Genomic DNA, 22,297 nt, shown 5'->3' on the forward strand with positions numbered 1-22,297 from the left:
CAGGGCGAGGGGCTGGCTGGCGCCCCGGCCGGATGGGCTGCACCGTGAGCTTGGTGTGCTGCGAGGCGCTGGAGCCCGGGCCTCTCTGCAGCCCCCAGGCCCCGGGGAGCCCCCCGGCCCCCGCGCCGCCCAAGTGCCGGGACCCCCGGGGCTCGGGCCGCGCCGAGAGCAGGCGGCTACTGCTTCAGGTAGGGCGCCGCGCGGGGTGGGTGGCGGGCAGAGCCCGGCTCACCTGAGAGGTAAAGAGCCCCGCCGGGAAAGCGCCGGACAGCGGTCGGGGGGCTCTGGAGCCAAGACCAGGAGAAGGGGCAAGCAAGTTAGGCCGAGGTCTCACCTGGCTGTCTTGTGCCCTTGGGAGAAGGGTAATGTAGGGCCTGAGTCTTAAAAGGACAAATAGTTCAGGTGAGGTTTTAGGAGCCACCCAAGGGGGGCAGGGCTGGGCTTGCAGGGAAAGGCACTGAAAGAGTGAATTTCCCCCGACCTGGTCCAGGAGTTGACTGTGTGTCCCACAGGTAGCTGGGGCTATTGCTTCTGACCAGGGCTCTGTAGCCAGGAGGGAGGGGACCTTCTGAGTAGGAGGGCCCCATTAGAGCCAGGACTGACCTGAAGATGGTGGGGGAGCTGGACCCTCACCCCTGCATTCTCTGTTCTGGGTAAGTCTTGGAGCCTTGAGAGTAGAAAGCTGACGCAAAGGGGTGGGAATAGGCCGGTGCAAGGAGGCAGGTGTTTGTTCTGGATGAGGCACCTGTCTGTGAACCAGCAGACTTGGTTTAGGTGTGGGCATTGGATTTCTCCAGGGAGGAGGAGTGGGGGAGATATTTGGGGTTACCAGGGACTAGACAACCCTGCTCTAGGCTCCCTGCATAATCCCAACCTACCTTTCTGTTTGGGGGCTGTGAAGGCTGCAGCCTCCTAAGATTTGTTTGCTGTGTGGAGTTTGGATTATGCTGGAGTCTTACCTCCCTCCCTGGGGCTCACAGAGTTTGGGCAACTCAAAATGTATGGTGTGGCCACAGCCCCGCCCCCTTTTCCTCCTTCCCTGCGGCAGCCAGTGAAACCAAGTGTGTGCGCATGTGTGCGTGCGTGTGTGCGCACGTGTGCGCGCGCGTGCACACGTGTTTGTGTGTGCGCGCGCGCACCAAAGTGACCCCCTCCACCCCACTTGACTGGATGTCCCTCCAGGTCATAGATTTGGCATATTCGTGGTTGTACTCCACAGTGCCAGGCATAGGGTTACACTTATAAAGCGATCTCTGTCCTTCCCAAGCTCTAGCTCCGGTCCTCACCACGATGACTGACCGCGGTGAGGGACAGGCTTGGTGGGGTGTAGTTGTTGACTGAGTCCTCACAGTGGCTGGTGGCCCAGGGATGATCCTGTTGGAGGCTTGAGCTTAGCTTTGGGCCCCGGGGGAAGGGTGAGGCCCTGGGTGTGTCAGCTGGGCATCCCAGACTACCACCTCTTGGCCCCAGGCAAAGGGATAGAGAGTGAAGGTGACATGGCAGAACTCTTGGACTTTAGGGCCATCCCCAGGGGTCATCAGGACTCCCCGCCTGCCTCAGAGCCTCATGAACCCTCCTCTGACCTTGAAAGGTTTCAGAGGGAAGTGAGTTCACAGTCTCCCTCCCTTATCTGTTCCTATCTCAGACCCTTCCTGACTTTACTCTCTGTTGGGGGATCTCTGGACTCCCCATCTCCCTACCTTCTCTGCGCCGCATGCGGCCAGCAGTGGGGTGGGTGGCAGGGGGGCCAGCTGAGGGTGGGCAGGGACGGGGACAGGCAGGCAGAGCTGAGATGGAGGAAAGAGCCAGGGGCACCGGAGGTGGGTGATCAAGGAGAGGGGAGAAGGTGGGGGCGGGCCCGGTGCCTGCGTGGGCTTGTGACGGCCACAGGGACGGGCGTGGGGACAAGTGTCTGTCTGCATTCGGATGAGCTGGTCTCTGAGCAGCCTCTTGAGAGACCCTGGCGCTCACCCATGACTCAGCCCGCCTTTAGCTGCAAGATGAAACTCTGTCTCAGTCCCAGCTCGTGCCCACCTCTCCTTTGGCTCCGGCTCCAGCAGGGGACGCTGTTGCTGGTGCCCTCTCCCCTCGCCAGGGCCCCGGTTCACACCGCACCTCTCAGGAGACTTCAGCCACCCTGAAAAGGGCAGCCAGGCTGCCTGTCACCTCACCACAGGAGGTGTTTCACCATGTTCTTGTGCTGGATAAACATCTCTCGGGCTCTCAGCCTCCCTCAGGAGTCAGGGCTTAGAAGCTACGCAAGCATCTGGGCTCCCAGCCAGGGCACACTCCTACTGACAGTCCTGCCACCGAAATGCCACCATTCCTGCCACAGACCCCTCCACCCCCCATTCCGCAGGCCAGACTTCTCTCCTTGGGCCACAGGCTGTGCTCACATCACCTGTCTCCACCCGCAGCCTCGCCCCTCCTCTCTCCCCTCTGGCAAGCCCCCTTCCTACTAGGCCATCCTGTCCTCTTGCCCCTGCACGCTGTCCCCACTCATCCCCCTAAGCAGCCTGTCCTCTTCGCAGACCACAGTGCCCTCCTCGCTCTGGTGGCCTCTTTGTCCCCCCAGACCTCATTGCCCACACCTCTCTCCTCCCGTGGCTGGAATTTGTGGCCTGCTCGTCCTCTTGGCTTTGAGGGAGATTGCCCGCCTTGGCTCCCATGCCTCTGAGCCTCAGTTCTGGATTATTGGAGCCTGGAGGTAGAGGCCTTGCACGCTTCAGGTGGCCTCTTCCGGGTCCCATGACTGCCCTACACCCCGAGCCCTCCCTTGGTCCCACATAGCAGCCTGCCAGCCTCAGGAGAAGGGAAGGTGGGGCTTGGCATCCCTCCTGAGCATTCCCGCCAAACCTTCTCTGACCTGGGCGCCAAGGGGCCTGGAGGGCATCTCTAGGCGCCAGCCTCGCCTCCTTGCTCTCTGCTGCATCCCAAGACAGGTGGGTGCTTGTCGGAAGGTGGTGGGTGCAGAGGTGTGGAGACTCCGGGCTCCCTCTGCCTCCTCTCTCTGAAAGCCAACTCCTGGGGTCAGTTCATCCGGCTTCTGCTCAATAGCCCAGAGCCCTGCTGAGTTTAGGAGATCCCCAGGGGTAGTGGTCCTGCAGCCTCCCCTGCATTCCTGTCATGGGGTCCTACATCTATAATGGAAGTTCTGGGGTCTAAGCTAACTCCCTCTACTCTGGATTGAATTACTTCCTCTTTCTCTCTCTCTAGTTATATATAGTCATAGACCCCAGAGCTGAAGGATCTTTGTGAGTGGTTCTGAACCTCGAAAGGTCACAGATTCCTTTGAGAATCTGATGAAAGCTATGGATTCTCCTGCTAGGGAAATGTGCATGGGCTTGTGCACACACAGATACACACACAGACACACGTGCACACACACAATATCATACACTCAGCCACTGCAGAAACACACACACACAATATCGTAACCCCCCTCAAGCCCACCCAGCGTCCTGATCCTTAAAACCCTGCCTTTCACAAATGAGCACACTGAGGCCCAGAGAGGGGAAATGACTGTGGCCCAGGGCCACTCGAGTGGGTAGCAGAGCCAGGACCATAACCCAAGTGTCCTGACCCTGCACAAGTGGGAGTTTTGCTCCCAGACTGCCTGCAAGATAGGCAGGCCTGGCCATTCATTCATTCAACAAACTTTTTTTTTTCTTTTAGTTTTAGGGTATTCATTACCTCAGTGTGTAATAGAATTTACTTCACTGTAAGTTTATGTATTTCTTAAATTTATTTTTATTGAATAAATTGTGTAAGGTGAAGGTATACAACGTGTTGATTTGGTGCATTTATATATTGTGATGTGATTCCCACTGTAGTGTTAGCTGACACCTCTATCATGTCACATAATTATCACTTCTTTTTTGTGTTGGGAACAATGAAGATCTAGTCTCTTAGTCCATGAGCATTTCTGAGCACCTGCTGTGAACCAGGCATGGAGCTGGGAGCTGAAGCCAGAGCAGGAAGGCAGGCAGCCCCTGTTCTTGGCTTCAGAGTGGGTGTCAGTCCAGGGCGAGAGAGAGAGAACCAAGTGCAAACAAGTAGTTGCACAAGTGTGTTATTGGAAACAGTGCGATGGACAAGTCAAGGATGTAATGGGAGTTACCAGAGGGATCGCAGTTAGATCGGGAAGGTGGAAGAAGTGGCGCTTAAACAAGGAGCCAAAGTGCTGGTAGAAGTTAGTGAGGAGAAGTATTCTAGGTGGTGGGAATGGCACACGTGAAAGTCCTGAGATGGAGAAGAGTTGGGACCTCCTAGGGAGTTTGACAAGGGCTTTCTCTGGCTGCTCCCCCGTGAGCACTGCCGTCCACGTGGTGTGTGTGTGTGTGGATTGGAAGGGGTGAGAGGCAAAGCAAGGAGACCTGGGGAGGTGGTTGCAGTCATCTGGGGGAGAGATGATGATGGTTTGGGTTAGAGAGGTGACAGGTCACGGGGAGGGCTTGCTGCGGAGTGAGGCCAAGACTGATTCTGGAGCAGAAGGGACAGGACATGGAGATGGCTTGGAGGTGGGGTGAGAGGGAGCGGGCCTGGGGGTGAGGTGAAGATGACTCCCCTCATCTTACAAAGATGGTAGCTGGTAAGGCTTCATTGGGCATTCCTCCATTTTAGTTTAGTGAAGTATTTCATAAATACAGAAAAGTGCCCAAACTTTCCACAAACTTAACACACCCCTGTGTCCATGTAACCAGCATCAGTCAAGAAATAGAGCATCGCCCACACCCAGAAGTCCCCCTTCCTGTCGCCTTCCGGGTACTACTTCCCCTCTGAGGGTTATTCACTATCCTGACTTCTACCAGCATAGATCTGCCTGCTACAGAACTTATAAATGGAGCACATGTGTTCTTTTGTGCCTGACTTCTTCTGATCAGCATTATGGTTGAGAATTTCATCCATATTCTTGCGTTTGGCTGTAGATCATTCCTTCTCACTGCTGCCGAGTGTTCCACTGTGTGAAGCTATCACTTCTGCTATTGACAGGCATTTGGGTCGTTTCCAGTTCAGGGCTATTGCGCATAGCACTGCCATGAACATTTTCATGCATGTCTTTGGTGATCCTGTGTTCTAATTTCTGTTGGGTAGACTCATCCATCTATTTTGATGCGTGTCTCTAGAAGACTCCAGCATCTCAAGAATCTGAGGCGTCATTCTACAAAGGGAGCACTTCAGCGTCTTGACAACGTGGATGAAAGACATCCTGGGGAAGGGGAGAAGATTCTCTAGCTGCCTAATATGTCCCTTTGTGGTGACTCTTCTCATCTTGCCATCCACCCCCTGGCCACATGGGGCTCAGGTGTCGGAGGGGAAGGAGGAAAAAGCCCTAGAGGTCTGCGCTGGATTAGGGGTGGGTGGGAGTCAGCTGACCACCTCTCTCAGCTTCACCCATTTTCTGGGGGCAGGCCCGGGTCCCTGGTGGGTCAGGAGTGCGTGAGGTTGAGGATGGGGCCACTCCCTCTAGTCCTTCTCTCTTTCCTGTGGGCAAGAAGCCAGCCACTGCCTCCTTGTTTGATGTACGAACTTGCCGAGAGCCCCTGGCACCAGGACGGAGTGCGGCGCCAAGGGCAGGCAAGACAAGGCGCCAAGGGCAGGCAAGACAAGGCAGCCCTGGAGGGGCAGCAGCCGGCGAGCGGGAAGCAGAGGCTGCCGTCTGCAGAGAAGCCAAGTGGTGGGGAGTGAAGGAGACCCAGGCGACACCGAAGGTCCAGGTCTTGCTGACTGTCCCAGCTCTGATCCCTAAGTTGACCCCCTCCCCATCAAGAGACCCCCGCCCTGGTGCTTCAGGCCAGATCCTCTGTCTCCCAGCCTGAGTAGCCCTAGGGCCCAGGGCAGGAAGCTGGGTCTCCAAACCCATCCCAGGAGTAGGGGATGGAGGGGCCTCAGCTTTAGTGTTCCTTTCTGGCCAAGAAAAGGAGAGTGTTGGGGTGCTTCTGGTAATGTCTGTTCACAAGCCTGTCTCCCCCGTAAGTCTGTGAGCCAGTGTTTTCAGGCCAGAGTCAAGGTTTAGTGAATTTGGTATCTCAGGACGTGTAGCTCAATAAGGGTTGCTCAGTGGATGGATGGGTGGATGGTGAGGGTGGGGCAGGTAAAGATGCCAGAGGAGGAGAGAGAACCCAGGTGGAGGCCAGGCACGGGGGACAGTGATGGGCAGGTGTGGCCTGCTGCTTTTCTGCCTGGGAAGCCGTGGTATCCCCTGGGTCTTAGGGCTCTTCTGGGCACCAACTGGGTGGGTGCAGGTGTGGGGATGGGATCTGAGATAAGACCACCTGGGTCAAGCTCAGGCAAGATTAGAGGTAAAATAGGAATGTCTACAGTGTTGGAAGAGGTCAACTGACAGCAGGCGTTTTGGAGATTTGAAGAGAGTAGGAAGGGAGATAAGACCCTGGTGTTGGACTGGGACCCGGCAGTGGGCGGCTGTCACGAGGAGGCCAGTTGGGGGCGTGGAGCTGTCTTCTGATCTCAGATCAAGCTTTCCCCTCTGCCCAGCTCCTCTTGGCATTCCTGTCAGTACCCCCTTCTCAGGAACTTCTAGGGGTCCCCATCAAAGCCCATTCACCCCCTCTTCCTGCCACAGCTGAAACCGCAATTGTCAAGAATGGCCGGGTGGGTCCTTAGACCCAGTCCTCAGAGGCTTCTGGCAAAGCTTTGGTCTGTGGGCCCTGGTGCCCATGTGTGCATGTTGGTCCTGTACCCAGTGGAAGCTTCCCAGTTCTCATTTGTCTGCTCACCTCTCAGCCCATCTGCCTTTCCACCCACCTGCTTCTCGCTCCCTCCACCATCTTCTCTTTTCCATCCACCCTCCATCCTTCTCTCCATCACCTTTCCTCTCTCCCACTCACCCACCCTCTGCCACGTCCTGGGTGCATACACTGGTCTTTCCCAGTGAGTCCTCACCCTGTGGTGGGAGGCCTCTTGGAGTGGGCGCAGGTGGGGGGCAGACATCCAAACACATCATCCTGAGACAACGTGTAGGCAGGCCTGTGCAAGCTGTCACCTGGTTCTAGGGCAGGGAGTGGCTCTTCTGCCTGGGGCAGTCTGGAAAGCCCTCCCAGAGGAGGTGACATTTTGACCTGGGTCCTACAAGGTGACACAGAAGGGAGCCAAGGCCATTTTTTGTCAGGCCCAGGGGGTGTGGAAGTGTGCATGCCCTCAGGGAGCTGGAGTAGAGGGTGGGAGAGGAGAGTGAGAAAAAAAAGAGTGGATCAGCATGGGAAAGGCCTTGAATGCCAAGCTAAAGAGTTTGGATTTTAGACTTCTTCGGGCCATGGAGAACCTCTGGAAGTCTCAACCAAGGTTTGGGGGGAGTCTGCATTTTAAACTATCCCTGGCACAGGGTGGAGGATGGATGACAGGTGGGTGTGGGGTGATTAGAGCTAGCTGATGGGTCATTCTCACGTGGCTGTGGCTGGACCAAATGAGGATGTGTGTGTGTGTGTGTGTGTGTGTGTGTGTGTGTGTGAAGGGGTGCCCCCTGGAAGCTGCTTCCCCTTCCTCATCCCTGACTTCACCTCCACCCACCCCTTCATCCCCTAACCAACAGCCCCAAGAACTCGGGTCCGGCAGGCCAGGAGTTAAGCCGCGAGGTCACCTGGGGGAGGTATGTCCCTGGCTCTCTGCCTTGTCTCTTTGGCTCAGTTTCACCTGCTGCCCAGCCCAGACGTCACTCCCTCGGAGGCTGGGCAGGGGACAGGCCTGGCTTTGTTGGGACCCTGAGACCCGGGCTGGGCCTGCTGTGTCTGCCCTGGAGAGGCTGGAGGACGAGGAATGGAGGAGGCGGGAAGGCATGGCGATTCTTGGGACCTGGGGCTGTGAGGAGCCTGGCTGCAGAGTTCCTTGGCTGCTGCCTCTGGCACACCTTGGTCATGTGCCCGAGGGCGCCAGTTGGGGGTGCTTGGCCAAGGGTGGCAAGAGGTGGGTGGGGTGGAAAGTGCTCCAGGGCCGCCTTCTCCTTCCTCTTCTGCTTCTTTTGCTGCTATAGCTCAGCCCGTCCCTGCCCTGGGGAGGTGAGGCACTCTTGCCTGTGGGATCAGCAGTCTTTGAGGGCCAGAGCTGGCTCTCCTCCTGGTCTCCCCTGTCTCATTTCCTCCTTCTTTCTCTCCTTAAATCTCTCATGCTCTAACTCTGTTTCTTTCTATATCTGGCTTGCCCATTCCTTAGGAGTTTCAAATCCCTTTTCCAGCCTCTTTCTTCCCCCCTGAGGCAGGAGGGAGGGTTGGATGGATGGCCTGTCTCTTACACAGGAGGCAGTGTGGAGTAGTGGTTACATAAGTGGCCTTCTGGGTTAAACTAAATTCAGCTTTGGGCTTTGCCCCTTCAGGGCTGTGCATCGCTGAGCATATTATGTAACCTCTCTGTGCCTTGGTTCCCTCTGCTGCCCTTAAAAGCACTTAGAACATCATGGGGCATATCGATAGCATTTTATAAAGAGTAGCTGTTGGTGGTGGTGTCGTTATGGTTATTGAGTGATTGTTATTAGTCCAAGTCCTCTGAGAAAGAAGATGGGATTAAATGTGTAAAGATTTTATTAAGGGAAATGCTTGAGTGAAAGGAAGGAGCCGGGGAAGGCTGGGAGAGCCTTCAGATGGCAATGTGAGTCTGACCCCGGGTGAAGGGGAGACAGAGGGAGCCAGAATGGGATGGAAGTGCCCTAGACCTCCGTGCCGTCTCAGGAGAGTTCAGCAAAGCAGACAGGCAATCCAGGAACCAAAGTTGGCAGACAAGTCTCCTCACCCCCAGGAACAGGTCTGCCTTAGAATCAGTGGCGGGGAGCAGCCCGAGGAGGCGCGGCCTCAGCAAGCGTGGATTTCAGTGCACAGCGGGGCCCCTGCTCCTGCCGCAGGAGGTCTGCGCGGTGCGTTCTAGTGGCCGCCACAGGGCCTTGCGAACTCAGAGGAGGACAGGGCCTTTGGTCCTGGGGTCTGAGGTGGGTTGGGAGGGGTGGAGGGGGGTGACCCAAGGATCTGGAAGGAGGCAGCAGCCTGGGCCCCAGGCTGTCATGCTCCCTTCCGGGCCTGCCTGCTTGGCCTGGCTGCCAGGCCTCCTCACTCGGGGCCTGGCTTCAGGCTGGGTCCTGGCTGTTGCGTTAATATCCTTTCGCTTAGTCGTGTTAATGGTGTGGTGGTCCTGCTTGGAGCAGAGGGCTGACTCCACCCGGCCTCTGACTCTGCTCTCTGTTCCCCTCCCCATCTTCCCTTCCTGCTTGAGGTACCTCGGTGCTGAGGGGGAAACTGAAGCACAGGCACACTGGGCCAGTGAGGGTTCTGGGTAGGGGCATTCAGGAATCTTACCCCCTGGACAGAGCCATCCACCTCAAAGTTCATCCTAGGAGAGGCCGGGCAGCTCGATACTACCCCTGATGCTAACCTTGGGTGTCCTCTGGGACTGGCTGGACTGGCCCGGCTGGCCGGAGTGTGGGGCAGGGGTGCAGAGAGCCGAGCCAAGCTGTGACACCATTAGGGAATGAAGTTGGAGTGGAAGCAAGTGTTTTTGGGCACTGAGCTGAGGCCGTCTGCGGGCGGTCGGACCAGGCCCAGCCCGGTCAGACTGTCCGCCCCCCCCCCTTAGCTCCCCACCACTGCAGACTTCATTGAGATCCGTGAGCCACCCAGACGGCCTCTTGATCCCCAGCCACTCAATATGCTAAGCAGGGCTAATTTATTCCCTTGCTTCTTCATGGAATTGCAGCAAAGCCAGCAGGGGCTGAGTGTGTTGGAGGTAACCGGTTGGGGGGAGAGCAGTTCTCCATGGTTCTCCTGTAAGACCCCTGGGCTCCCTGTGTGACTCAACACTGCCTCTCCCAAGGCTGGCCCTGTCGTGAAGGGAGCAGGGACTTGGGGACAGGCAGCTGATGAGTCCTTGCTTACTGCTTCCTAGCTTGGTGCCCTGGGCAAACTAATAGTGTCTCTGAGCCTCAGCTTCCTCACCTGTGAAATGGGCACAATAGAGCCCACATTGCCAGGCTGTTGGAAAGAGTATATGCCAAGCTCTGGGACACAGTGGGCAGGTGGCACTGTTCCAGCCCGTCCACACTCTGGTCTTGTTGGCACCTCCTTCCTTCTTTTTTCACCCTCTGCAGTCTGGACTCCTGAATCCTGAGGTCAGCTGGGGATGGGTGTGCTAGGAAGAGGCTGTTCTCAGAGCTCTGCTCTGGGGTTCAGGGATTAGGGGTGAGGGGTGGGACAGATACCAATAAAATGAGGGAGGGTTTGTAGCAGAAAAGTGTGGAACCAGGGGTGGGACTGATCTGGTTGCAAGTCTGGGCTCTGCCACTGACTAACTTTGTAAGCCTCAGTTTTCTCATCTGGGAAATGGGAATGATAACACCTACTCACGGGGTTAGGGAGGGGATTAAGTTGGCTGACGTAGGTCAAGTTCCCAGCACTTAGCAGGCCCTCAATAAACATCAGTTTCCTTCTCCTCCTGGAAGGTGCCTTTGAAGTCATTTGGTTGACCCCTTCACTTGCTGGCTTGGCCAAGGGCCTCACCTCTGAGCCTCTTTGAGAAAGAGGGAGAGGGATGGGGAGAGCCCTGGGCTTAGGGTCTCTGACTTGGCAGACAGGTCAGAGGTCATTTAGCAATAATGATTATAAATGTCCTTAAAACGAGCCTCACATGATGCTCACAACAGCCCTGAAAAGTGATGTGAGCAGGCATTATCACCCTATTTCACAGATGGGGAGGTTGAGGCCCAGGGAGTGACTTGTCCATGTTCTCATTACTGTAAGTGCAGAGTTGGGATGCGAGCCAGGTCTTAGGGTTCCTGGCTCTCTGCACTTGGCCTGCCTCCTGCCTCTTACCCATTCTCTTTCTGCTGAGCAACACAGCCTCCCTCAACTGTACTGGGGTTGGGGTTCCTCTTGTTCTCAGTGGTCTCTTGGGAGAAAGAAGTCATTGTCTTCTTTGACCAGGCAGTCCTCCTGGGACACCCCCCTTCCTGGCCTGGCTTTCAGCCTTGAAGGCACCCACCTTCCCCCCTGCCAGACCCGAGGCAGTGTTGGGAATGGGTAGGGGTTCATCTGCCTTCTTTGGGGCTGGGGTGGGGTTAGTCCTGTTGCCCCTCTCATTCAGGCTGGCCAGGGAAACACAGCTACCTCTCCCTCAGTTGCCTCTAGCAGGTCGGCACTTCTGACTGCCCCCTCCAGGAAGCCACTTCTCGCCCCAGCTTTCTCCTTACCCACTGAGCACAGGAGCCCCATGCCCCATCCCTGCTTCCCCTTCCCCCTAAGCTCTCCAGCAGCCTCTGTGGCTGTGAGAACAGCCCGCATCTTGCTTCCCAGACCCACTGACCAGGAATTTCCAGCTCTGGGGTCTCCCCTCTCCTCCTCCCCTCCTCCCCCCTTTTATCTCCCCCTCTGGGAGCCAGAGGCCCTTTGTGAAGCTCTTTATGTGGATTTGAGCTCCCAAGGCTGGGCAGGGGGACAGAGGGACACCCCTCTCCCCTCTCCATTGTCCCGTCTCTTCTCAGGAGGCCATGTATGTATGTATATGTATGTGTGTGTGTGTGTGTGTGTGTGTGTGTGTACACGTGCACGTGTCGTGTCCCAGCTTGGCCTCTTTTATGTGGGCGGTGGGCAGGGAGAATCTTGAAAGGATTCAGGGATGCAGAGCAGTCTTGGGGCCCCTACACCAAGGCTGAGAGCCCCTAGTGGGAGAAAGGAGACTGGGTGCCTTTGAGGAGGGGGGGATCGGGCTTGGGAGTGATTCTCTGGCCCCGGGAGCGGGTGCTGTCACCCCTCCCCGCCCCTGGCTCTCTCTCTGGGTCTGTCATTCTGTCTGTTTCTCTCTCTTTTCCCTCCCCTGCTCCTTCTCTCTCTGCACAGCTCACTATCTCCTTCATGTCCCTCATTCTCACCCTGGCGTCTGCCTTCCTTGGCACTGACCCCTCACCAAGGAGACACCAGACAGGTACCCCTCCCTGCCCCTCGATGCCAGTTCCAGGCAGGCCCTGTCGCCTGCTGCCTTCCCAGTATTCTAGCCTTTTCTTGACTTCTGTCCCCAACTCAGCCCTCCTGGCCCTGACTCCCTGCCCTGGACCCCCACTCTTCCTGCCCCTCCTCGATCTACAGGGTGCTTCCTCCCAGGGGTACTATTTCCACAGCCTTAGCTGTGGCTCCCCTTTACCCCGGCCAGCCCGATGACCCCACAGTCTAGAATAACACTGAGTGTCTGGCTGCCCGCTGGGGCCTGGCTAAAAATAGACCCATGCGTGATGTGCTTTCAAGGCAGTCTGGGGCAGAGGCAGGGTCCAGCCCACAGGTCCTTCATGGTCTCCTTGGGGGACATATTCCACTGGGGCCCTGGGGCCTCCCCACCACCCTGCTGCGGCCAGAAGCTTGGTTGGAGGGCCTCGGGCCCCAACGATACCTGGGAGGAACTTTCTGGTGCTGATGGGTGACATGTGGGCAGAAAGAGGCGAGCTGAGTGCCAAGATCAAACGAGGATTCCTAGCTGGTAAGTGTCGATGGTTAGGACTTGAATCCAAGCCCAGGCTGTCAGACTGGAGGCAGAGTCACTCCAGCTGTAGCTGGTTTTGTTGCACGCAGGTTGAGTTAAGATGAGTTCTCACTCCCAGCTTTGCACTTCTCTTGCTTTAGACTCCGAGCAATGACTCAGGCTCTCCGAGCATCAGCTTTCTTACCTGTACGATGGGGCCACCGCTAGGCACATGGCTGCTGGGTCAGTGGTTGACAGGACTCCCGGGGGACGTCCATAAGCTCACCAAGCTGGCAGCCTCCGTCGCTTTTCAGCCTCAGCTGTGGACCCTCTGTCTCCTCCTGGCCCTTTGGATCTCCCCCTGTGTCTGGGTCTCCATGTCCTCTCTGGTCTCCAGATGACTCCCATCATGGACCTGGGGGCCCTATGGGGTCTGCAGAGCTCCTTGGAGAGGAGAGCCTGGCCTCTGCCACGGTGTGCAGAGTGGGTGAAGGGGCAAGTACAGGCCGGGTGCCCAGTGTGGGCCTCCATCTGGGTTCTGTGCTTTTAAATTCCCAAGAGCTTTTTTACTGTTGCTCTCTGAATATTCTTTTTATTTTATGACCTGCTGTTCTTGTTTCATGGATGCATTTTCTTCTCTGATCTCTCTGAGGATATTACTAACTTTTTCTCAAAGTGTTCTTCCCACTGAATTTCACTTTCTTCAAGTTGCTGTTGGTCTCTATTGCTTCTCCGCTAAGCTTTCCTCAGAGGCCTGGGAGCCTGGGTTTTCCACTTATATTTTAAGCGGAACATTAAAGGGTGGATTCTTTGCCCTGGGGGTGGGGATGGACCAGTTGAGGGCTTTGCTGGCTCTCAGGTGTCCAGCTGGGCTGCTGTATCAGGGAAACTGCTGTCAATATCTTTGGGTCTCTCCTCTTGGGCTTGCCAGATCTCCAGAGAAGTTTTCACTTTTCTGTCTTGGGGCAGGTACGGGCCTGGCCACCTCATACTCAGTAAACACTCACTTGACCCCCTCTTTTCTATTAGTACTCATGCCCTCAACTGTGCCTGGTGGCCCTGGGGCCAGAGCCCGCTGTCTTACCCTTTCCAGGGAATAAATCTCCTGTCTTCTGGTAGGGGTCAGGGAGAGGATCTGGAAATCTAACCACTTCTTCAGTGTCCTACCAATCCTGGTTCAGGTTGACATTCACCGCCGCCGCTCACCCCCCACCAAGGTATTCCAGTGCCACGGATCCTGAGCCTTGGAGGGGTTCTGCGCTGAAGAATCTGGCGGCTTCTTGGCTTTTCCGCAGCCAGCTCGGGGTTTAGCTTTCTCAGGCTCACAGTTCCCACACATGCATCTGATCTCCAACTCCCAGAATCTTGACATTGTTGTCAGGGGTGATAATCAAAATATTTAATAAGACATCCTAGGGACTGCGCTGAGAGGGTGGAGAGGGTCCTGAGGCCCCTTATGAGACAAGAATTAGCCTTTCTGGGTCCAGGCGAGGGGCTAGAGCGTCGGGAGGGTGGGTGTGCAGTAACTACTTACCCACTGGACCAGAAGTATTTTAGTTCTTAACAACCGCAGTGGTTGTGCTGTGCCGAACATCGCTCCTGTAGTCTCCTCTCCCTCTTTTTGGTTCTTTTTTTGATCCTCCAGGCTTTATGCTTTCCTTAAAACAACAACAACTTTCCTGTTGCTTTAGAGGAGTTTCAAGAGGGAGCATGTAAAACGTGTGTGTTCAATCAGCCAACTTCCCCGGAAGTATCCACTTCGCTCCTTTGGGCCGGGGCCTCCTTCACCTGCCGTGGAGTGAGGCTGGCAGGAATGCTGTGACTGGTGAGGAGGGCTGCAAGATGCAGCCTTTTCTCGACCCAGATGCAGGGGATCCTCCACTCCCTTCCTCCTAAATCAGCTCTCTTAGTTATGGCCTTGAGGCCATTGATGGGATGTGAGGTGTGAAGCCACCAGCAGGTGTGAAAAAAGCAGCAGAAGGGCTGGAGGTCAGACATTAGGAAGCACTTCCCAGCAGCCAGGGCTGTGAAGCCAGAGCACACAATGATCTGGGGAGGCTCTGGAGTCTCCCTTCTGGAAGAACTTTAAGCCAGGAGGGCCCTTGGTTGACCTGGGCTGGTGGGGATCTCCGGGAAGGCAGGGGGCTGACTGGGACGATCCCCGTGGGCCTTGCTGCCTGACCTGCCCCCGTGATTGTTGATCTTTTGATTTCCCTTTGCTGCCGCCCTTCCTGTTTTCATCAGTACAAAGCTTCTCTCCATGGGATGCAGAGTCCCTCCTTCTGTGGGGTTAAGGGATAAGCCCCTTGTGGAAGAGGAAGTTTGGGGTGTGGGGGGCAGAGATACAAGGAGGTCTGGGGATCTAGAAAGAGACTTAAGGGTAGGGCGAGGCCCCAGGAGGCCCCCCTCCCTGGGGCCCAAGGCTGGAGGGGGAGGGGCCTCCTTCAAGGAGATGGGGATCTCAAGGAGGAAGACTGGGGTGGTTCTTACCTCCAGGGCAGCCCTACACTGACATCTCCTTATAGTCAAGCAGGGCATAGACAAAGAATTCCCTGTAAAGTAACCTCATTTGCATACTCTTCTGCATCCTATTTGCATGCTATTTGGGGTCCAAAATGGCCAGAAGGTTCCACTGGCACCTATGTTTCCTTCTCCAGGGGTACTCAGCTCTACCCCCTTCCACTCCTTCCTGTCCTGGTCCCCCACTCCTCATCTCCAGAGTCCCAGCCCTGGACCTTTGGCTCCAGGACCCTCACCTTGTCCTGTAGGGGCGTGTTTTATGTGCGTCCATGTACGCTGTACACAATTCCTCTCTTTCCAGGCTCATGTTTGCTTCCTTCCTTTGGCCCCTTAAACAAAATATAGCCCATTCCTAACCAGGGCCCAGCCCTTTCTTACGAACTTTCAGCAACAATAATGGGGTTCCATCAGCCTTTCCCTAAGAGGGCTCCGCCTTGTCCTCCAAGCTGCTTCACCACTCCCACCACCTCTATCCCCATCCTCAGCCTCTGCACACTTTCCTCTGCCTCCCAGAGACAGAAACTTAAGGAAGGGGACAATCTGGGGTTAGACAGAACCAGGTGTGAGTGGCCTAGGCAAGGCCTGGTTGAGGAAGATGTTTCTGATGGATGAGGAGTAGATGTCTGCATGGGAAGTGTTCCCCTACCCCAGGGATCTAAGATGGCCACGGATGATGGGAATGGGTTTTGGTTTTGGCAAGAGAATCCATACAGAAGGTGCTGGACTGAGTAACGCTGGAGATTTGGGGACCAGTGGGGCAGGGCCGGCCTGTTCTCCTGCTAAGTGAACAGGAACTTCTAATACTGAGGTATTATGCTAAGTCATAGGAAGTTGAAGACTCAACCCTGACTTGGGGTTTAGAAGAGGAGAGTGGGGGAATAGTAGGGTGAGAACAGAGGCCTCTCTGGCACTGTGGTGCCTTATTGGAAGTTCTGCCTGTTGTCTAACTTGAGTATTTCCTGCTTAGTCCTGACCATTTCCTCCTGGTTATCTTCAGTGGGGGCGGGAAGCTTAGGAACTCACTGCTGTACTTTCTTTTCTGTCTCCCCTGCTTGAGGGACATCCTTCAGTTCCTCCCTCTTCCTGAGTTCCAGCCTCTTCTGGGCTTATGTGCCCCCATTCCACCTCTCTTCTGGCCTGCTTCCAACATCTTCCTCACAATGCTGTTTTGGCTTCATCCTGCTGGGACTCCTGGCTCCTCTTCCTCGGGTTTCCATTCCCCGGATGGCAGTGTGAACTGTGTGTTCCAGACAGGGCGCTCTTGCCCAGGGCTCTGGCGGAGAGCATCTGTCTGGTGGGGGTGGGGTGTGTAGTATGCAGCTAGCAGACCCAGGAAGGGTTTCGGGGTGGGTGAATTTGCTTTTACAGTCACCCCAGCGTGCCCCTCCCGGACCCAGGTTCTGAGATATTTGTCCAGTAGCTCCAAAGAATGCCTGGATGAGTTGGGTCCAGTGCCAGGCATTTTCACGTTTAATTTAATCCTCACAACTACCCATGAGGTTAGGATTCTTGTCTCCATTTTATAGAAGAGGAAATAGGCTCAGAATAGAGAAATAATCTCTTCAAGGTCACATAGCTGGTAAGTGTCAGGGCCAGGATTTGGACCTTGGTCTCTGCTGGCTTTTACCTCAATCTTTCTCTTTGGGAGGTGAGAGTGAGGACGATGGAGGTGACGCTTCCCATACGTGTCCCCTGGCATGCTCTCAACTGCACTGGGAAGAAAAGCAAATGCAACAGTGCCTGTTCCCCAGATGAGGACACTGGGGCTCCCAGAGGGGCTGTGCCCCAAGCCTAGTCTGGGGTGCTTCCTCCTACCCTTGGGTCCGAGTCCTCACCCCTCACGGCTTCAGGCTTCACGGTTCATCCATCCACAGGGCTGCGATGGGGCGGGGGAGGCTGCATCAGTAACCTCATTCTCTCTGGTCTGACTGGGGCCGGGCCTGCCCTGCTCTATCCAGAAGCTCCCAGACAGAGTGAGAATAGGACATGCCAGAAGCCAGGTTCAAGTGGATCACAGAGGGGGTCTGGGACCCTTTTAGGAGGGCGAAGAGGAAGCTGCGTTGTACCATTCAGGTCACGGGAGCAAATGGAAATCTGCAGGCCCAGGAGAGCCTCCAGCCTTGACTTGAAGGGATGCAGGGATTTTACCCACATCTGATGCAGGGTCCAGCCCAGGTTCACCGACGTGCCGGCTCTCCTGGCTTCTGTGGAGTGGTGAAGGATTCACACCTGGGGGTGCTTGAGGTCCTCCCAAGAGCTTGTTCCGGGCCTGCCCCCCTGGACCAGCTGTGGCCTTCTCCTAGTTAGGAAGCAAGTGCCCTGAGAGCCTTAGCCCGGATCTGGCTTCTGACTACAGGGGCTGCAGCTGGGCCCTTGAGGGTCTCAGAGCAGACTCTGTGTCTGCCCCTTCAGTGGTCTGAGTCTGGGGTGGCGGGAGTCCCCGGAGCCCCAGGCCCTGCTTGCTTCTGGAACCTGTAGATGAGGCCGTGTCACCTTGTTTTGTGCCTCGGTTTCCCTGGCAGCCTGACTGGTGGCACACCATGCTTCCCCTCCTCTTTCTTTATTCCTGTCCTCCCCTCACTCCCCTGATGCTGGCCCTCCCTCACTGCTCTTTGTGAGATGGTCGGAGCCCTCCACCTTCCTCTTGTCTTCTTGTCTCCCGACTTCCTTCGCCCTCTGTTTGCTGGTCTCCTCTCCACTCACACCGGCTTTCTCTCACTTCTCTGGTCATTGGCAGTCCCAGCCCCACTGCCTTTTCCATCTTGGATGTCTCTCTTGAAAGCTCGTTTTCCCCGCTCCTGTCCTCATGTCCATCTTGGGGTCCACCTGGGATCTGTCTCAGTGGCCTGGCTCCTCCTGGCCCTCCTTCGTTCTCACAGCTCCCTGGACATCTGCAGGGCATGGACTGAGGGCCCTGGGATGGGTGGGGACTGGAGAGTCCTGGGGTCTCATTTCCTGGCCTCTCTCCCATTTCCTCACTCTGCAGAAACAGTGTAGGGGGTGGGCCCAGGAGAGGAACCCAGTGTGATGTCCTGGCTGGAGAGGGGCGCCAGGGAGCGGGATGGAGGAAGGTTGTCAGGTGAGAATAGGGGGTAGGAGGGATCTGCTTATCTGTCTGTATCCACCTCCGTTTGCCTCTCTCTTTGATGTCTCTTGCTGTCTGCCGGTCACTGTCACTATCTTTGCCTTTCTGGGTCATCTTGGTTCTTCGGACTGGGGGCTTTAACCCAGCTCCTCTCCTCCTGTGCCTTCCACACCCAGCTGCCCTCTGTGTCCAGTTCAGGGGCAGTCAGTGGGCTGGTTTCCCAGGACGGGGAGGGGGCTGTGTGGGAGAGGGCGGGGGTGGGGTGGACGGTAATTGTATAAGCTGGTTCTGATGCAATTGGGCTTCCCAGACTGGACCTTCCCCTGCCCCTCCTTCCCCGCTCTCCTCCTGCCCTCTCCATTCATCTCACTCCCTCTCCCAGTTCCATCAGAATAAATTAGACAGTCCCTGCTTTAATCTCATTGCGGGAGCCTGGGCTCAGACCCAGCAGCCCAGTTCCTCGGTCTCCAGTCTCCATGCTAGGCCCTGCAATGAACACCCCAGGGGCAGAGGGATGACCAGGATGACTGCAGGCCTCTGTTCTCACTTCTCCACCCCTAGATGCTATGGCTTGGCCGGAAAGGCAGCCCAGGCCTCGGGCTCCCCAGTGGGTCAATACCCACCATCACTCCAGGTCTGTTCCCACCCTTCCCCCACCCATTTATCATGTCAGCTGCTGGGTGGTGATGGAAGTCATTTGGAAAGGGGCCCAGAGGACCCAGGATTTTCAGCCTGCAGAATAGAGAGGGGTGGAGGTGGGGTGGGGATGGGGGCTTGAATAATGAGCTGGCAGTGTCTGAAGGCATTTATTGTACGGAGAGAGTGACCAAGTCGTTCTTCCCCAGGCAAGGCAGTCTAAGAGGAAATGGTCTGGAATTTGAGAGCAGGGATGGAGGTTAGATATCAAGAGGAACTTCCTGCCTGTGAGGGGTCAGAGACCTGGGTTAGTAGTGGTAAAGGGGAGAAAGAGAACTTATGGGCTCACCTCCTCGGGATATCTATAAGATGGGAAACATTTCCTCTCCTCTCCCTCCTCTCCCGCCTCTGCAGCATTGTGCTGTGGAAGAGCAAAGAGCCAGGAATGGAGGGCTTTGATCCATTCTGGTTCTGCCACTTTTTGGTTGTGTGACTCCTGGCAAGTCAGCTTGCCTCTCTGGGCCTCAGTGTCTTCATGTGTCAGTCATGTGCTGTCAGGGTGGGGGGCAGGGGAAGGCACGGGGTCTCTTTCAAGTTTAACTGGAACCGGTACTGGATGTTTGGGAGCAGAATAAGGAGGTGGCCCCTCATCAGGGCTGGGTGGAGTAGGGATGCGTAAAGATCCCACTGTCCTGGTGCAGTAGCAGTAAGAACCTGGAACATGACACTCCCCAGTGGCTGTATTCCAGGGCTGGGGCAGGGACTCTGGATTTAGAAGCAGGAATGGCCTGCCTTTCTTCTTTCTTGTATTCATGCAGTCAACCTACCAATCTACCAAGTAACTCATGTTTATCGACTCTGCGCCCTGCACCATGCTGAGTGCTGAGTGCTGAGTGCTGGGTGCTGGGAGCGACTGCAACCATGAATGACCGCCAAGGTCCTCTGGGAGCCAACAATATGGGGGGGAGGGGGTGAAACAGTGAGGAAGTGAGCAAATCTATCAATAAGTGCTATGTGCTCTGAAGACGTGAACTTGCTGGTGTCACACAGAGACTGGGAGCTGGCGTGATGGAAGGACTTTAGTGGGGTGATCCGAGAAGGTGACATTGGAGCCCATATGAGATGGGACCCCCAGCTCTGGAGGGACCCCAGTTCTGTTGCTGTGTGGGAGTCCTGGACCTTGAATGTGGTTGGGTAGTTTAACCATGAGTGGGGCTGGTGAAATCCGTCCCTGGTGGCAGCGTTGAGGCTCTGGGGATGCCAGTCTTTGAGGTGAGACCCAAGTAGGAGCCCCCTGGGGGCCGCCAGAGGAATTGCTGTGGCTGGGAGGGTGGTGAAATCAACTCTAGCTGTGAGCAAGCACGTGGGGGGCCGGGTCTGCCGGAGCTGTCCCCATCTGATGGAGGAGAAAGGCTGGGGGCCTCCAGGGAGTGGCCTCTGTGCATCTCTCTTGGTGTGAAAGCAAGACCCAGAGCCTCCGATCAGATGCCCAAGCCATTCTTCCTTCACAGGAGCCGCCTTTGTCCCGCCACAGACAAAACCAGCCGGGGGCACTGTGGCCCTGGGGACATGGCACAGAGGAGAATCTGTGCTTACCCTGTCCCCAGAGAGCTGGTGGCTGTGACCTGCTCTCTTGTTTCCCTGACACCTTCTCTGGATGCCTCTGGGAAGTTTCCCGTTCTTCTCCCGCTTCTCGGGGTTGGTGGGAAGCAGGGGGGATGGGGCGGGCAGAGCAGCCCCTTTTCTGTGAATGTGGCCTCCATCCTACCTGGCTCTAGACTCCGGAATCTCCTCCCTGGCCTGGACTCAGAATCCGGGTCTCTGGGCTGTGTGAACAAGAGTGGGGTGTGGAGAAGAAATTCCTCCTCCTTCCAGCCGTGGCCAGGCCCACATCCAGCCCTGCTTAGCAGTCTGGACTCTAGCTGAGGAGGCAGAGGGAGGAAGGGCCGGGGTCCCAGGGGTGACAGGGAGACAGGCCTGGGGGTCTGTGGGAGCCTGGACCGGGCAGGGGAGACAAAGCGACCCCAGAGAATTGGTTAACCCTCCGAGGATGGCGGCCAGCTTTTCACAAGCTCCACTGGGGAGGCCGAGGTGAGGAGCTGGGGGTCTGTTGTCAGGTACCCACATGGGGGCTGCAGAGAGGTTGGGGTCTGATGTGAGGCTCCTGTGGCAGAGCAGACCCTGCCCAGGCTCATCCCTATCCGTGGTCCCCTATGTCTGAACATCTGCGTCTGATCCATTCTGTGAAATCCTGCATCTCTGACCCTGACGCTTGGGGGCCTGAAAGGAGAGATGGGGGATGGGATGCATGCAAGAACCTACCAGATGCAGTTTCTGGTGCTTTGAGCGCTTTGAGGAGAAAGAGACTGAAATTGAAAGACGGACTTCTGAGATTGGACCCCCTCCCCACCTTCACAAAAGTTGAAAGAGGAAGCATGGGGATCCTTGCTAAAGCTTTCCAGGAGGTTCTGGGGATCCTGTAGCTGCTCTCCTCAGGGTTCTGATCTCCTCTGGTGATGAAAGCAGAACAGAGGACGTGTGACTTCCCATGAGGCACCAAACTCCCGAGGACACATTTCCGTGTCCTGCCTTGGGGGCAGGATTTCGTTGACCTTCAGGAGCTGCAACGCTGGGCTGGGCGAGAAGCTCTGTGGAGGTGTGGTGGGACCAGGGGCTGGGAGGAGGGAGCTGGGGAGAAGCTCTAGGCAGTGCTGGGCCTGGCTTCCTATCTCTGTCAGCCACGGGCTCTTCCCTTCCTCTCTGGAGGGTCACTGGCTTAAGGACACCTCCTGCTGGCCGGTAGATGAAATGAAGGCCCCTCGGCCTTTCTGAGCCCTTTTTATCAGGATCTCCTTGTAGGGAAGGGCTGAACCAAGAAATCACTTCCTTCTCTTTCTTCCCATCTGCTCTTCCTTCCTTCTGTTTGATGAGTGCCTTTCATGTTCTTGGTGCTGAAAAGTCTTAAGAATCCTCTTAAAGAAAATCATCTTGTCCTTCTCTCTTAGTCTAGGCAGGGCCACACTTCAGCCTATCTGAGGAACTTCCTTCTGTTTGAAAAAATCAACCAGTGATTCCTTTTGATTAAACTTTGTTCCACGTGCTGTGGATTAAGCCCAGTTTCCTCACATCTCACGACGCAGCCATTTCCTCTGGCGCCAGGGTGGGGAGGCTGTGAAGATCGCAGGCCCCCCAAAGAGGAGGAAGGGCCCCTCTGCAGGCCTGGCACGGACTTCAGCAGTGCCAGGCACTTCACTGGAGGTCATGGGCAAGAGCAAAGGCAGGGCCTGCTAGGGACGGCTTGCGTATTACCTCTCCGCCTACTTCCGTGACGCCCCCTCCCGCTTTCATCCAGAGCCTTCGTGGTGGTGTGTGTGGGAAGACAGTGAGGGACCCTTTGCTTGGGCACTGTTGAGGGCTGAGGGCCCCAATGTCTATCTTTCCTCGTCTCTCTAGCCACGCACCAGCAGGGCCCCCTTCCCCCCTCCCTCACTGTGCTCCTGCCAACCTCCCCCAAAGCGCTGCACCTCACTGCCTTGTCTCATGGTGGGGAGATGAACTGGGGAGGGGGGAGGGCCTGAGAAGTCCAGTGGGGTGGGGGGAGCTTGGAGGCAGGAG

At 56.2% G+C, this 22,297-nt stretch overlaps 1 protein-coding gene across 3 annotated transcripts in view; it reads left to right on the forward strand.

Annotated features, from left to right (window-relative positions):
- The first annotated feature begins 115 nt into the window (after positions 1 to 115).
- TNS1 (tensin 1) overlaps positions 116 to 22,297 on the forward strand; it is a 229,712-nt gene continuing 207,530 nt past the window's right edge. Inside the window, exon 1 of one of the 3 annotated variants that reach the window (XM_068544489.1) lies at positions 116 to 188. The gene's annotated coding sequence lies outside the window, so the exon portion shown is untranslated. The remainder of the gene's footprint in view (positions 189 to 22,297) is intronic. The other 2 variants (XM_068544485.1, XM_068544487.1) reach the window with 2 other exon arrangements.

This window comes from Eschrichtius robustus, chromosome 5 (genome assembly GCF_028021215.1).
Source record: "Eschrichtius robustus isolate mEscRob2 chromosome 5, mEscRob2.pri, whole genome shotgun sequence".
Taxonomy (NCBI): domain Eukaryota; kingdom Metazoa; phylum Chordata; class Mammalia; order Artiodactyla; family Eschrichtiidae; genus Eschrichtius; species Eschrichtius robustus.